Source organism: Rattus norvegicus, chromosome 3 (genome assembly GCF_021556685.1).
Source record: "Rattus norvegicus strain SHRSP/BbbUtx chromosome 3, alternate assembly SHRSP_T2T, whole genome shotgun sequence".
Taxonomy (NCBI): domain Eukaryota; kingdom Metazoa; phylum Chordata; class Mammalia; order Rodentia; family Muridae; genus Rattus; species Rattus norvegicus.
This window is the reverse complement of record NC_141536.1, coordinates 49,005,733-49,019,994: the sequence shown is the minus strand read 5'-3', so window position 1 is coordinate 49,019,994 and position 14,262 is coordinate 49,005,733. Positions and strand designations below refer to the sequence as shown.

Here is a 14,262-nt window from a genome sequence, read left to right as displayed (position 1 = left end):
AGGTTACATATAGGAACACAAATGACTCAAAGACAGGTATATTACTATGGGTGGCCACTTACAAAATCTGGGTGACTTTAGCATGCTACATAGTCTGTAGGCAGCTCAACAGGTTGGAGAGTGTTCTTTCTTAAGTGTCTCAGTTGGCTAAACCTCTTCCAGGCATCTCAACTGATTTCTGCTTCTTTCAGGCAGCTGGAAGGGTCTCACAGACTCTTTTGCAACTTGGTTTCTCTGAGACTGACTCTCAGCAGTATTTGTTGCTTAGTCTTGGAAGGGAAGGGCCTAGTGAATCTAGTAAGTTTCAGGAACTTCCTGAAGCTATTTTGTGTTGTTTACCTTTTGTGGTCAGATGGAATGTTTTCAATTTGGGAGGAAACTACACTTTCTTCTGCAAACTATAGCAATACCTAGTGTGCTTTCTGTTTTGTATTTTCGTTTGACTTTTTTTTTTCTCAATGTAATAGGGCACAAAGTATTGGAAATAGGCTGTTTGATTTTTTATTGCTCAGTTTATGAAATTAAATATATTGACCTATTTACCAGTAATACTAAACTTATTAAAATTTATAGTCATCTTATTATTTTAAAGTTTGTCATCATGACTTAACTTAGAAATAATATGTCTAGGAAGTTTTATTTAACATCAAAATATTTATAATAGAATAATGAAAACTCATCAAAGTAAACAGAAACAGCAGTAGAATTCAGGCTTTCCCACATACTTTCTTAGTACCAAAAATTAACTGACAGAAAAAGTGAGCTCATAAGATGTATCACTTTGTAATCAGGAAATCTAAAGTGGCAAATTACACAGGTAAAAAGGCAACATTTGTTCCAGGTTACAGGATTGTCTTCTTTACTGTTGATTATATGGGGAAGTAAGGTAGAGTAAAATACAATACAAGTTTTTGGTGAGTTGAGAATAAACTAGTGATGCTACTGAGTAGGGGAGTGTGTTTTCAAAATCTGTAAAGTGGTAAGGTTTGAATGCCTAGCTGAATCCTTGAGATTCCTGAACCTTACTGTGTTCCTCTTTCTGTGTGACTTTCTTACACGTTTTTAGTTTTGATTTTCCTTGAACATGTCACATCTATGCCTTTGAAACAAAATCAGGGTGTATGACTTAATTTGGAGCACTTTGGGCATTAAGTTTTCCTTTATTGCAGTGGAGTGCCTTAAAGTCAGATAGCAGTGGCTGTAAATCCTACCCTGCAGGAACAATATATTTTTATTGACTGGGAAGTTTTTATCCTTGCCTTATCGTGAAGCATCTCTCGGGGAGCAGAATGCCTGTCTGGAGGATTGTAGAGAATAGCAAACAGTGTTTAGGGAGCCCTCTACCAAGTCCCTGTGTTCAGGAAGCTCAGCAGCTCTGGGTAAGGCGATGATACCAAGGTGTTCTATAGATAAAAGTTCAGTGTTATCCTGAGGTGTCTGCAGCTTGTTAGTTTCCATTCATTTTCAACAGCCTTTGCAAAGTTTTTCCTCCCTCCCTCAGGAAGTAACTAAATACACATTGTAAAATTCAGAATATTAGAGAAGGAAACACATTACTCACTGTTAGTGAAACTCTGAAGGGATGTGTGTATTGAAAATTCTCCAGTTGGTAAACGCCCCTGGGGATATGTGCACAGCACAAGCAAGGTCTTAAGGAGAGTCTGTTCTAGGCTGACTAAATGGAAGAGCAAATTATGGGCTAGAATGGTATTTGCTCCATGCCCAGAGACCTCACAAGGTGACAGCAGGTCTTCCGGAACACACAGCATCTCCCTTCTGTTTCTGGCTGTCCCTGCCTTCTGAATTCCCACTTTGTCCAGCGAGTGGACTAGACAGCCCCACCCAGGACAAACATCAGTTGGCTTCTAATTAAGGCACAAAAATGAAAATGCACCAAAACGGGGTTGGTGTTTAATAAATAAGGGTACTGTGCTTGTCTGTGCTTTGTGGTGGTGATGATGTGTGTCTCTTGATGGAGCTCACAATCCTCTATGCTCAGTGCCAAGGAAAATAGTAATCAGGTCTTCAATTAATGGGCACGCCTTTCTTTTTTGAGACAGGTCTTGCTGTGTATCTTAGTTTGGTATGGAATTGATGGTCCTGCCTCCACCCTCACCCGACCCCTCCATGTGCTGGGTTACAGGCTTCTGGACCACCACACCCATATTAGTTATTCATAATTTTCCAAGGGGAGACCACATTTAAGTGGATCTGGAGGCAAGCATTCATGAGAAATCTCTAACCTTTTCCATATCGTTGACCAGAAGCATTAAAGACGTGAACTTGACCAGTGAGACTTGTAAATTCAAAGGGAAGACTTGCAAGAGATTACCTCCATTTTTCCAAAATGACTATTTGAAACCTGCCCGTGCTCTTTTTTGTAGCACCAGGAAACACCATGTTAGCTACTTCTGTGCTATGAGCACCGTGCTGAGGACTTTGCAAGAACTCTTAAGTTTTCTCCATAATCCTTTGAGTGGCTATTATCCTTACTCCATTGCACAGATGGGAATCAGAGATAAAGTAGAGAGAAGCAATAGCTTGAGGCCACTACAGACTAATGGCCACTCAAGAGTCAGGTCCAGGGCAGATGATAATCTGCTTTCTTCTTACTGTGCTCCTTTAATTACAACCATCTGTTCCCCATACTGTGGTATTTCCAGGTATAAATAGGACATGTCACTACTCTGTTGACTCCAAGTCACCTTAAGATCTAAGGTTTATATGACTCAGCGTGGCCTTTATCTTTAGATGCTGTGTTTACCGTCCCTTTGGGAAGAACAGTCTCCTGGTCCTCTCACCTATTATCTTGCTCTGTTAATGCTTAGCAATCTCCCATGGAGTGGGGCTCAATTAATGTTGAATGAACTTCTAAGAAGGTCTGTTGGCTTCTGCATGGATCTGAGGAGACTCTTTGCGGAGGAGGCCCTGGAATTTATCTTTTTGTATTAGTTCTTGTAAAAAACAAACAAACAAACAAAAAACCAAAAACAAACTCACAGACAGTGACAGGTTCTCATTTCCTGTTAGCTAGGTGTCAGTTATCCCCGCCACCAGACCTCTGTCTACTTATGGCAGTATCTTTTAAGTTTGATCCCTTTCATTTTGCTCTGCCTCGGTGACCCTCGTGCTAAAGACCTAGTTTTATAGTTTGTGTGCGTGTGTGCGTGTGTGCGTGTGTGTGTGCGTGTGTGTATAGCATGGTGTAGTGTGCTCACTTACTAACGAGCCCCATCTGTCTTGGTTTGGAAGTGTTCTGCCATTTCTTCAGAAAGGCCGTTGTGAGCCTTCTTAACACTCTTTAAGTTCAGGCTTATCGAAGTACTCCAGTTCCCTCTCATGTGATGCTGGCTGCACATATGCTCAGGTGTGTGCATGGAATATTCCAGGAGAAGCCTGGGCAGTGTCCTTAGCAGAAATGAAAACAGCAACAAGTAATATTTTTTTTTTTGCACTATTTTTGTTTGTTCGGGTTTTTTTTTTTTTCCCATCAACAGAACAGGAGTAAAGAGTCACCTATGAAGAGGGTCTCAAGTGAGAAAAGGCTTCCACCAGGTTGTCCTGTGGGCTATGTTCTTGGTTAGTAATTGATGTGAGGGACGACCCAGCTCGTGGTAGGCGGTATCACCTCTGGGTGGGTGGTCCTGAACTGTGAGAATGCATTCTGACGAGTTCAGTAAGCAGCGTTCTTACATGATCCCCGCCTCAGTTCTGGCTCCCACGTCTCTGCCCCGACTTCCCTTCATGGTGGACTGCACCTTGTAATGGGAAACAAACCCTTTCCTTCCCAAGTTAGTCTTGCTTACAGGTTTTTATCACATCAATATAAGGCAAGCCAAGACCTCCACACAATTTGAAAATGATCTGGAGTGATAGTGGCCTTTCAGATGGGTCTTTAATCGTAACATGTTTACATACATGTGACTCACAGCATATTGGTGTTTTTGTTTTTGTTTTTTTCTGGTGTAAGACCACTAGAAAACTTTCTTTTTTTGCCAGGAGGAAAACTGAAAATGGATTTTTTTTTTTTAAGTGGAAAGTTAATATGCCATGTGCTCACATTGGAGAAACTAAGACACAAGGATTGCCTCAAATTTAAGGTATCCTGGGCCAAATAATGACTGCCAAGGCCGGATGGGCTACAGAGTTAGAACGATCTCATAAAATGAGCAAAACAAAATAGAACTCAAATTTAGAATTAAGTTAATGCCGAATTTCATGAGTTATTGGATTTATTATTAGCACATGGCTATATAAAATGCTAATAGGAGGAAAAAATGAAATAGCAGGCAAAAGAAATAGGATTATCTTTAAAATTTATTTGTCTGTGAATCCAAACTTATTTTAATGCCATGTTTCTTTTTAAATTTAAAATATTCAACATTAATTCATTTTTGTTTTTGAAGAACTAGTAATACTATCCCTTAGATGTGTGTATATGTGCACACATATAATATACAAATTGATCGCAAGTTTTCCCAAAGAAGAGTTAGTCATAATTTTTATAAGCACATAAGACTTGGTAAAATGTCGTAACAGGTGCATTTATTTGACAGAAAAAGATCATGTTGATTCTCAAATCTGTCTCTGTTGGAGGCATCCCAAGAACGATAGGGGTTACAGGGCAACCTCACAAAATAAACGCAAAACAGGACCAGCGATAAATGATTTGGAGAGAATTGTGCTAGTATAGCATGATTCCTGGAAATGTTTATGAGGAGGGAACATTTGAACTGAGTAACAGGAGAGCACAGTGGTTGCTGGAACACAGAGGACAGAAGAGGAGAGGAACCGGAACTGCCTCCCCCCTCTCTCTGGGCCTCCCTTCACCAAGATAAGCCTGGGATTTTCCCAGGGAGTCCCAGGGAGGCATCGAAGGCTTGAGGACTGAAGTGGCTGAGACGGAGGTGCGGAGATGATGGCACTGTGGGTGAGGTGGAGGTGTGAACTGGTGCGTTGTGGAGGTGAAATGCATTCAAGTGAGTTGAGTATGGGAAGCGAAGGAAAGAGAAACTGAACATTACATACTGTATCCCCATGGGTCTGTTTTTATGATGGCGAAGTCTGGGCTAAGGGGAAGAGAGCACTTTGGAGCACCATTGTGTTTGAGATGTCTACTTAAAGAGCTACAAAGAGATACCTGAAAGTAACTAGGAAGGGTAAGGGGTTATCAGTGATGTCACCACCTGGGGACCAGGAGAATGAAACTCAGGACACTGCACTGGTCAGTACTACCAAAGGGACAGCAGAGGCCTTCCGGCTCAGATTGGATTGCACGTAGGGATCTGATTCCAGACTAGTAGTTTAAGATTGATGACTTGAAAGTAATCAGATCTGCAGGGACTAGAACAGAGAGCCCAGCTCTTCAAAGCACCAGGAGCAGCACTAGTGATAAGGATGATAAGGGACCCCCTCAAAGCTGCAAGGACGTAGCCAGCTGGATTAGGCCAAGAGCAAGTGGGGCAGGGGAGTTGCCAAGTAGAGACAGAAAGCACGAATACCTTTGAAACAGATGCGTATATTTAATTTCCAGCACGATGTGGCTCCTCCATCAAAACGCATTAAATTATTCACTTCACCTGCCTTTCCCACTTCCTTTTCGTTTCCTTTCTTGCTTTCTTTTCTAATTGTAAGAGCGTTTGAAATACCTTAGCCGGTTTCAGTGTTGTTAGCTGCAGCCCTGATGCTGTGTGTTAGAACTCTTCTCTAATACTCCAGGTCAGCACTTGAAAGTTTTGCTCGGCAGAAGGATGTGAATATAAAACAGATGGAGATGTAGAGGAAGCTAACGTAATTCATCAAAGCCGGAAAGGGCTTCCGGATGATTTGGGGTGAAGGTGCTTACCCGGGTGAGTTCGGTTCCAGGCTCCACCTATACACCTTGGTGTGTGCATCTCTTTTTCCCCCACTGAGAATAAATAAATTAAAAAATGTAAGAGCTGGCAAGGATATTGTAGAAAACATGTTTGGTTTTATTTTTACCTATGTCAGCATCACCGTCACATAAATAGAATAAGCAATAATACGTCCGTTAGTGAAAGTCACAGAATGTCTAATTTCGTATTGTTTTGACCACTTTTATTTAGATGGCTTCCATTTGATTTTGATGGTCTGGGGGGAAAAATCTAAATTGTTGCTCAGATATATTTGCATCATACAAGGACTGGCTGTGAAGTTCAACCTTTCAGCTTGCAGCCCACTCACGGGATGGCCTTTGCAATAGGCGTGAAGTCCCCATGCTCCGGTAGCAGCGTCCAGTTCCACACTGGACAGTTGTTCTCAACTTCGTACCAACAGAAGAGCCCTTGGACCATCGGCTGAGAGTTACTGTGTCCTCGTACCTTTGACACGATCCAATGCTGACTTCTGTTTTCACATGGCGACCTTTCTTCCAACTATTCTGTAAATAATTGTTTTCTTTAATATTATGTAGATGTAGTCCTTAGTACTAAAATAAAGTGTTTAGGTAGTCTGCTTGAATAGTGCTTAAAACACTAAATGTCTGTATGTATTGAGATCTGCAAGCAATTACTGCTTTATAAAGAAGAGAAAATGCTTTCTGTAATTCCATTATTTCTTGAAAAATAACTTTTTTAAAATATTGGGGATGAAATACATTCTTTGTCTCTCTCCCTACCTCTCTCACTCTCTCTTAAAAAAGAAAAAAGCAGGCTTATGAAAATGTTACATGCTCATTCCAAGAATGATTTTGTAAGAATCATTCTTCACAAATTCCTGCCTTTACATATTTGTCAGAGGTAAGAAGTGCCTGGTGCTGGTGTTCTTGTGCCTCTCTCTCTCTCTCTCTCTCCACACACACACACACACACACACACACACACACACACACACACACACACACACACACAGGGAATGGAACAGAGCAAACAGTCATCCCAGGATTCTCCAAGTAAATAACTAAGGCGGTGCTGTGCCGTGGAGACATTCTGCAAGAGTTGTAGGTATGTTTGATTTTTAAAAATTAACCAGGATTTTTTCCCCCCTCATCAGTTGCTTTAAAGATGCCTGATATTCCACTTCGAGCAGTTAGTCCCTTTAGATGTTTTATATGTAAGGACTCTTCTTTTCCTAGGTCGGCAACTTGTAGAAAAGGCTGAGGAGCTTGCGTTTCTGTTGATGTCGTTTTATCGACAACATCAACTATAATCAGCTATGTAACCCACGCTTGTTGGAGGAGTTGTAAGTGAATGACTTGAGCTCTTGTACGTCTGACCATTGCTGTTCCTTTTCTCTTGAAACAGATTAGACCTAGGAAAGTTCCTTCAGGTTCTGTGGAGCATTCCACTAAGATAACTCTTGCCTGGGCTCTATTTGTTTTACAAAGTCTAATCACAGTTGCCCCTTATTCATGAGAGTCCTATGACGTTTCCGCTGTTCTCCTGTTGATAACATCAAGTAACATCCAGAATTGTTCAGTTATTAACAGAGAAACCGAAACTGGAGCGAAGGCATCTGTTTGTCAGAGGACTCACGTCCCTATAGTAGACTTGTTCGGACCTTCGTATTTTAACTTCTCAGTAGTGAGTCTGTATGTAGTCAACTTTACTTGAATTAAAATTTAAAAGGCTGGTGCTACATAACTGTTGAAGCAAGCATTGGATCAAACATCAGCACCACTTCTGTGGACTTTGAGTATGAATGGTTGTTGCAGAAATTCTGACTGGTTCCTGTCCGGCAATTTATGGCTTTGTTTAATGTAAGAGCACAAGCTGATTCACGTCTTTGCTGTGGTGCTGCGTTTCATACTGTGTGAGTGCAAAAGGATTAAACAAAATCGGCAGCACCGGGGATAGAACTCAGGATCTTGCATGTACTAAGCCATATCCTCAGATCCCTGTGTGCTAAAGTCATGATTCTCTTACCAAGGACTTTTAACTACCTCCCAGCAACTTAGATAGTTTCCTGGTATCATGTAATGGTAAACAAATGTGACAATATTTTCACTGTGTGCTAAAAGTTTGAAATTGAGGGCCTGCTAAGAGTAAAAACATTCCATTGCAAGTCCAAATGGTTTGTGTTGAAAAGTTAGTGACCTAAAATAGGGCTCAGAGGTTAAGAGCATGGCCTCCCTCCTCCTCCTGTGGTGATTGGCTCTCAGGACCTCTGCCAGGCCCTCACAACCATCAACTCCAACTCATGATCTGATCCCCTCTCCAGTCTTCTTTCTGGTACCTGCAGGTGTGTGGTATACATTCATTCACACAGACACACGTACACAAACTTCACAAACCAGTAAACAAAAGAAAATCTTAATTTTAAAAAAAGATGGAGAAAACTGAGCTACCATTGTCTAGGGACCTTTGGTGTCACTTCTTAAAGTACAGCTGATTGTTATACGTGGAGATCTTCCTGGTGCTGATTGTTCAAACCTTGTACAAAACAGTAGAAAGCTATAATTGTATGTAGATGGGGTTCCAAGTGTTCAAATTACATGCCTACTTGTTACAGATCTAAAGTCTGGGGAAATTTTAGTCAATCGAATAAAAGCAAGTATGCACACACATACAAGGGGCTATTCCTAGATAATTTATAGAAATACAGCTTACATAATTGAATTTTTAAGTCGTCCATTGACATCCATGCAGAGGATTTTAAATATAAAATATAAAAAAAAATACTTGTAGGAAAATCCCATCACATACAACGTTCACATTAAATCAACAAAAAAAAAGTTCATCATATTGTTTTAAAAATAATATAGTATTGTTACTATTGGTCACTGGTTAATTGGTACTTAGGACACAGTATGAGGATTAATGAAAGAAACTCATTTGTTCATGTAGCTGATGAGGTCGGGCAATCAGGACTAGATATAGGCATATTTAAGAATGTCACTAATGAAGAAGAGGAAAATAGTCACTGGAAGTCTTGTTGCTTCCCACTAGAAAGCAAATTACATAACAATGCAAAACCAGGCGAAGAAACTGAGCAGCAGAGCAGTTTAACACAAACCGATTGCACAATCCACATTGAGAGTGTAGTTTTATTCTATTTAGTATTTGAATTAATTACACATTAGTATTCAGAATTAAGTTGAGGCATGTTTATAGTATTTTGAAGTTTATGTTTAAGTGAAGGGCTTAAATGCCCTCCTATAACTATTAACCTTGTCAGAAGTAAATGGGTAATAACTCATGGGAAGATACAGTTGGCTCGTGGATCCTTAGGTCGCGTGCAGTGTACAGTTTAAAACATATTTTCCTCAAATTAAGCTACTTTGCAATGCCTGGTGTTACTGCAGTTTTCTCGGGTTAATTTCCTCTGCTTGTCAAGCTTCCAATCCTCTAGACCTGGTTTGGTTCTATTTCTTGGAACACCTTGGTTTTTTGTTTTCTCACCAGATCCAAACAAGGGCAGTATGCAAGCTAGGGACCTGCCTGGCCACTGAGCTACACCCACGACCTTGGCAACTTGTATATTAGAGCTTTTAACTTCTTGAGAAAGTGTCTTTTAAGCTCAAATTTTTAGTTTGTCTTTTGGAAATGCGCTAATCCTCTGCTGCTGTAAGTGCGTGTATCCAAACATGACAGTATGTTCCCAAGAATGAAACTCTAGGAAATAGTCTCCCGTCTTATTTAAACAATAACACATTACATGGCAGATAAAATTGATGACCTGTCACCTGTGGTTTGTTTAGAATTACGGAAGATGACTTTCAGTTTTCCATATTGAGTCAGAATTAGGTTGCTGGTCAAAGTTAGCTGTAACTCGTCAGAGTGATGTATACGAACACACGCATAACACACATATCATAAAATAATAAAAGAAGCATTATACCCTTGAAGAAAAATAAAGGGCCTGTTTTTCTTTAAAGAAAGAAGGTAGAAGAAGGTGATTGTGAAAATACAGTAACGGTGTGAGTGGTGTTTATGAAATGTTGAGGCAAAACGTAGAAAATAACCTTTTTACAAAACCATTCCGATAGGCACACCTGGTTTCTGCTCAGCATCACAGGATGATGGCGCTGCTGAGACTCTTACCACCTGCACCTTAGCATCAGAGTAATTAGTGAATTAGTAATTAGTAATTAGTGAGTCTATTTTAAGGGAGGCCTTGGCTAAAGCAGGTGCCGGTCACTTTCTTTGGGAGGACTCTGAGCAGTGAGGACCACTGCCATTGAGCATGTTACACACCATTGCCTTTGTTTCTAGACCCATCTATTTCCTCAGGGAACATTTGTGTAAGTGAGAATATTCCATGCGCTTTGTGACCTCGCTTCTCGTTTCACGGGAGGAGGAATCGCAGTGGACGGTTATACTCAGCTGTGTCCTATGGAAATGATAAGATGGGAGGGCCAGGGGCAATATTGCTTGATTGAACCGAGGGATGCAAACAGTTTGCTTTTTACAGTGCACTTGTTTTCATTTATCCAAAATGATTTAATGCAGCTTTACAGACCATGAAGACAGGTCTACTGAACATTTCTTAGTGTGTACACATAAAGTGCTTTTCTGCTGGCAGGTCTCATCTATGTGTTCTTTCACAGAAATCTGAGGTCTGAGTTTATTTCATTCAGTGTGCTGTTTGTCTCTCTAAAAGTGTATTCTTAATTTTTCATGATTGGAGAGGATGTATTTAAGGTAATTTCTTTGGGAAACTTGCCAGACCAACAGTGTATGAAAGCATCGCACATGACTTAGAAAAAACAGGAGGAACATGCCACTGTTTGGGTGTGATAGAAATGCTGGGGACCCTATTGGTTAGTTATATTTGAATTGCTGAAGACAAGATTGTTTTGTGGGTGCATGCTGCCCATTTAAAACTGAAAATTTATTCTTTTTATAGCTCCTTGACTACACTGGTGAGAGAAAACTCACTTCACATTAAATGCATCAAAAGCTATATCCCATTGTGCTTTTAGCTAAGGTTTTCTTTTTTTTAAATTGGAATACATTTGAATACGCTGCAAAGTATTTGTGCGTGTGTGGTGTGTGTGTGTGCGTGTGTTGTGTGGTGTGTGTGTGTGATGTGTGTGTGTGGTGTGTGTGTGTGATGTGTGATGTGTGTGTGTGTGTTGTGTTTCATTTATCTACTGGCATTTTCTTAAGTTGATCCTTTAAGCAAATAAAAGTTACATTTTTCATATGTCAAATGTTCTGTTAAATCAAAGTCTCACAGTATTCAGACTCAGTGGCTTTTATTTGCTAGTCAAAAATCTATCAATTTTGATTGATCAGTACCTGGAATTGTAATTTACAGTAATACATTGTAATTTACAGTGAATACATGGGTATTCGTTGCTTTTATCTATTGAGTGTGTGAACAGATACCTTTGGTTAGTTTGCTATGGTGTGCTTACAGTAAAGAACAAAACAAAACAAAACACCTCGGCAATAATTAAGGAAGCAGGAAAGCAGGGCCTTTTCAGAGACTTTTAGATAATGCTCTTGGCTGATAGATACGTAATTGACTTTCAATTTCATTGTCTTGTTTCAATCACCCGATAGGAGTTTTACAGTTTCTCTGTCTTGACTGCGATTTCTGTCATATTCACCATGGGATGGGCAGCATGTAGGAGAACATGCTTTAAGATACATTTGTATTATATTGAGAACTTCATACATGTATGTTAATCAGAACAGGTAAGTAATAGAAACAGGGCGACTGCAGACTATTTTGTCTCCAGGTAAAAGGCATTTGTGTCTACGGAGGAATAAAATGCAGAGAGACACACATTCGTGCCTTCCTACTTTCTAGAGCACTGTTTCACTGAGCTACTACTTACCACCTAGTATTCCTTCTGCTGTGTGATCTGACTCATGGTGCTCTCACTGAGTGTTGCTGCTGTTCTTAGAAATTAGGTAAGAAGTCGAGCGCCAGGAGGTTTTTTTTAGTCTGCAAATGCTTGCATGAACAAATCAAGTATTTTTGGTCATGATTTTCTGAAGATGTGTGAATGTATGGTTCAAATTCTGTGGCAATTCTATACGTATAAATATTATAGAAGTTTCTACATTTTAGTTAACTAGGTTGGTCATAAGTTTCCTTACCATAGTGAAACAAAGCCCATGTCGGTAGATTCTCCAGTTGGGAGACGATTTCTGGTTTGCAGGTCCATGCCTACTTTGAATTTCATCCAAATGTTGCTTCTTCTTGTTACTGTTATTTCGATTTTTGAGACAGGATTTTTCTGTGTGGCCCTGGCTGCCCTGTGACTTTTTCTGAAGATCAGAATTGCCTCAGACTCAGAAATCTCCCTGCCTTTGCCTCCAGAATGCTGTGACTAAAGGCCTGTGTTACCACCATCCTGCTCCAAATTGAAGACTTAAAATTTTTAAAAAAAAATTTTTTTTTTTTTGGTTCTTTTTTTCGGAGCTGGGGACCGAACCCAGGGCCTTGCGCTTCCTAGGCAAGCGCTCTACCACTGAGCTAAATCCCCAACCCCTAAAAATTTTATTTACTTATTTTTACACTCCAGATTTTATCCAGGTCCACGCCCCAACGCCCACCCCTGCACCATTGCCCCTGAGGGTTCTACATCACATACCTCCCCCCACCCCCACCCTCCCCCAATCTCCCCAAGGATGTCCCCACCCCACCCACCCCACCAGACCTCTAAACCTCCTGGTGCCTCCAGTCTCTTGAGGATTAGGTACATCTTCTCTGACTGAACCCGGACCCAGCAGTCCTCTACTGTATATGTGTTGGAGGCCTCATCTCAGCTAGTGTATGCTGCCTGGTTGGTGACCCAGTGTCTAAAAGGTCTCAGGGTTCCAGGTTAATTGAGACTACTGGTCCTCATACAGGGTTGCCCTCCTCCTCAGCTTCCTCCAGCTTTTCTCTAATTCATCCACAGGGGTCAGCAGCTTCTGTCCATTGGTTGAATGTAAGTATCTGCATCTGACTCTTTCAGCTGCTTGCTGGGTCTTTTGGAGAGCAGTCATGGTCGGTCCCTTATTGTGAATGCCCCATAGCTTCAGTAATATCAGGTCTTGGGGACTCCTCTTGAGCTGAAACCCACGTTGGGCTTGTCGCTGGGCCTTCTTTTCCTCAGGCTCTTCTCCATTTCCATCCCTGCATTTCTTTCAGACAGGAAGAATGATGCGTCAGAGCTTTGGCTGCGGCATAGCAACCCTATAAAATCGAATTTACTGAATTATCATAAACATGGAATTCCTAAAGGAAGTCTCTGTAACAGCGAAGTAAAATGTTTTGGGGAGGTATTTTATCGAGTCACCCCAAAATGTGCTATTGATTAGACATACATGAGACAATGAGGAATGAATTAAAATCACAAAGCCAAGACATTTCTTAAGTCAGAGTGGGCGTCCATGAGGACTTGTGTGTGAATGTCCTTAGCAGTGGCATTTTCAGTAGCTCAAACGGAGGCAAGCCCAAATGTCCATCAGTTGGTGATGACTGAGTCAAGCTTAGCTTCAGACAGTGACTGGCTCTAGGCGATAAGGAGTAACAAAGCTTGAATGCCCAGCACAACACAGATGAGGCTTAAAAACACTGAGCTCCATAGAAGATGCCAGATACAAAACTCGAGTGTTGCATGATTAAATTTACATACAGTTTCTTCAAAAACAAATGTATAGAGACAGAAAATAAACTAGTTTTGTCACCTGGCACTGCGTGGGGTTAGGTTTAGAACAAAGTTACTATAAACAAAAAGAAAATGGTCCATTAGAAATTGTTTCTATGTGTGCACACAGTCCAAAATTGGACTTTGGATTTCTTGAAGTTGGAGTTACACCAATTATGGGTGCTAGGATCCAAAGACGTTGGTCCTTCAATGGACAGTAAACTATTTAAAGCAGCCAATCATCTTTCCAACCAAAAGTGACTTTATATAAAAGATATACACAAATGCCAGAGGAAGAAGGTTGACGGTCTAGTGCAGCCCTTGAGTTTATAAAAGAAAAGGCAGCAGCCACCACTTACGAGTCATTGAACATCATTTTGTGTACCCGGTAGCCAATTTTAAACCTTTACAACTTAAAATCCAGTCTTATTATCCTTCTGTGTGTGTGTGTGTGTGTGTGTGTGTGTGTGTGTGTGTACACATGTATGTGACAGTAATCTTCTGTGGAGGACAAGGTAACTGTAGATTCTTTGCCCTCTTTCCACCTGAGGGTCTGTGGATGAAATGCTTCTCTGGTCAGGCAGCCGATAACTTTCTTATTACTAACGAGTTTAAACCTTTCCCCTCATTTTATAACCTGAATACATCTTACTGTTTGGAAGGGCTTCTGTTACTGGGTTTACATCATTGGTTTGCTTTTGTTGGTTCTCTGA

At 40.7% G+C, this 14,262-nt stretch overlaps 1 protein-coding gene and 1 pseudogene across 17 annotated transcripts in view; one reads left to right on the top strand and one right to left on the bottom strand.

Moving 5' to 3' along the window:
- Cobll1 (cordon-bleu WH2 repeat protein-like 1) overlaps positions 1-14,262 on the top strand; it is a 160,303-nt gene that overhangs the window by 58,740 nt on the left and 87,301 nt on the right. For 3 of the 17 annotated variants that reach the window (XM_087651686.1, XM_087651680.1, XM_087651678.1), the window contains exon 1: positions 6,861-6,962. The gene's annotated coding sequence lies outside the window, so the exon portion shown is untranslated. 17 annotated transcript variants of the gene reach the window in all.
- Positions 1-14,262, bottom strand: part of LOC148006476 (small ribosomal subunit protein uS17-like) — a 75,146-nt pseudogene that overhangs the window by 51,450 nt on the left and 9,434 nt on the right.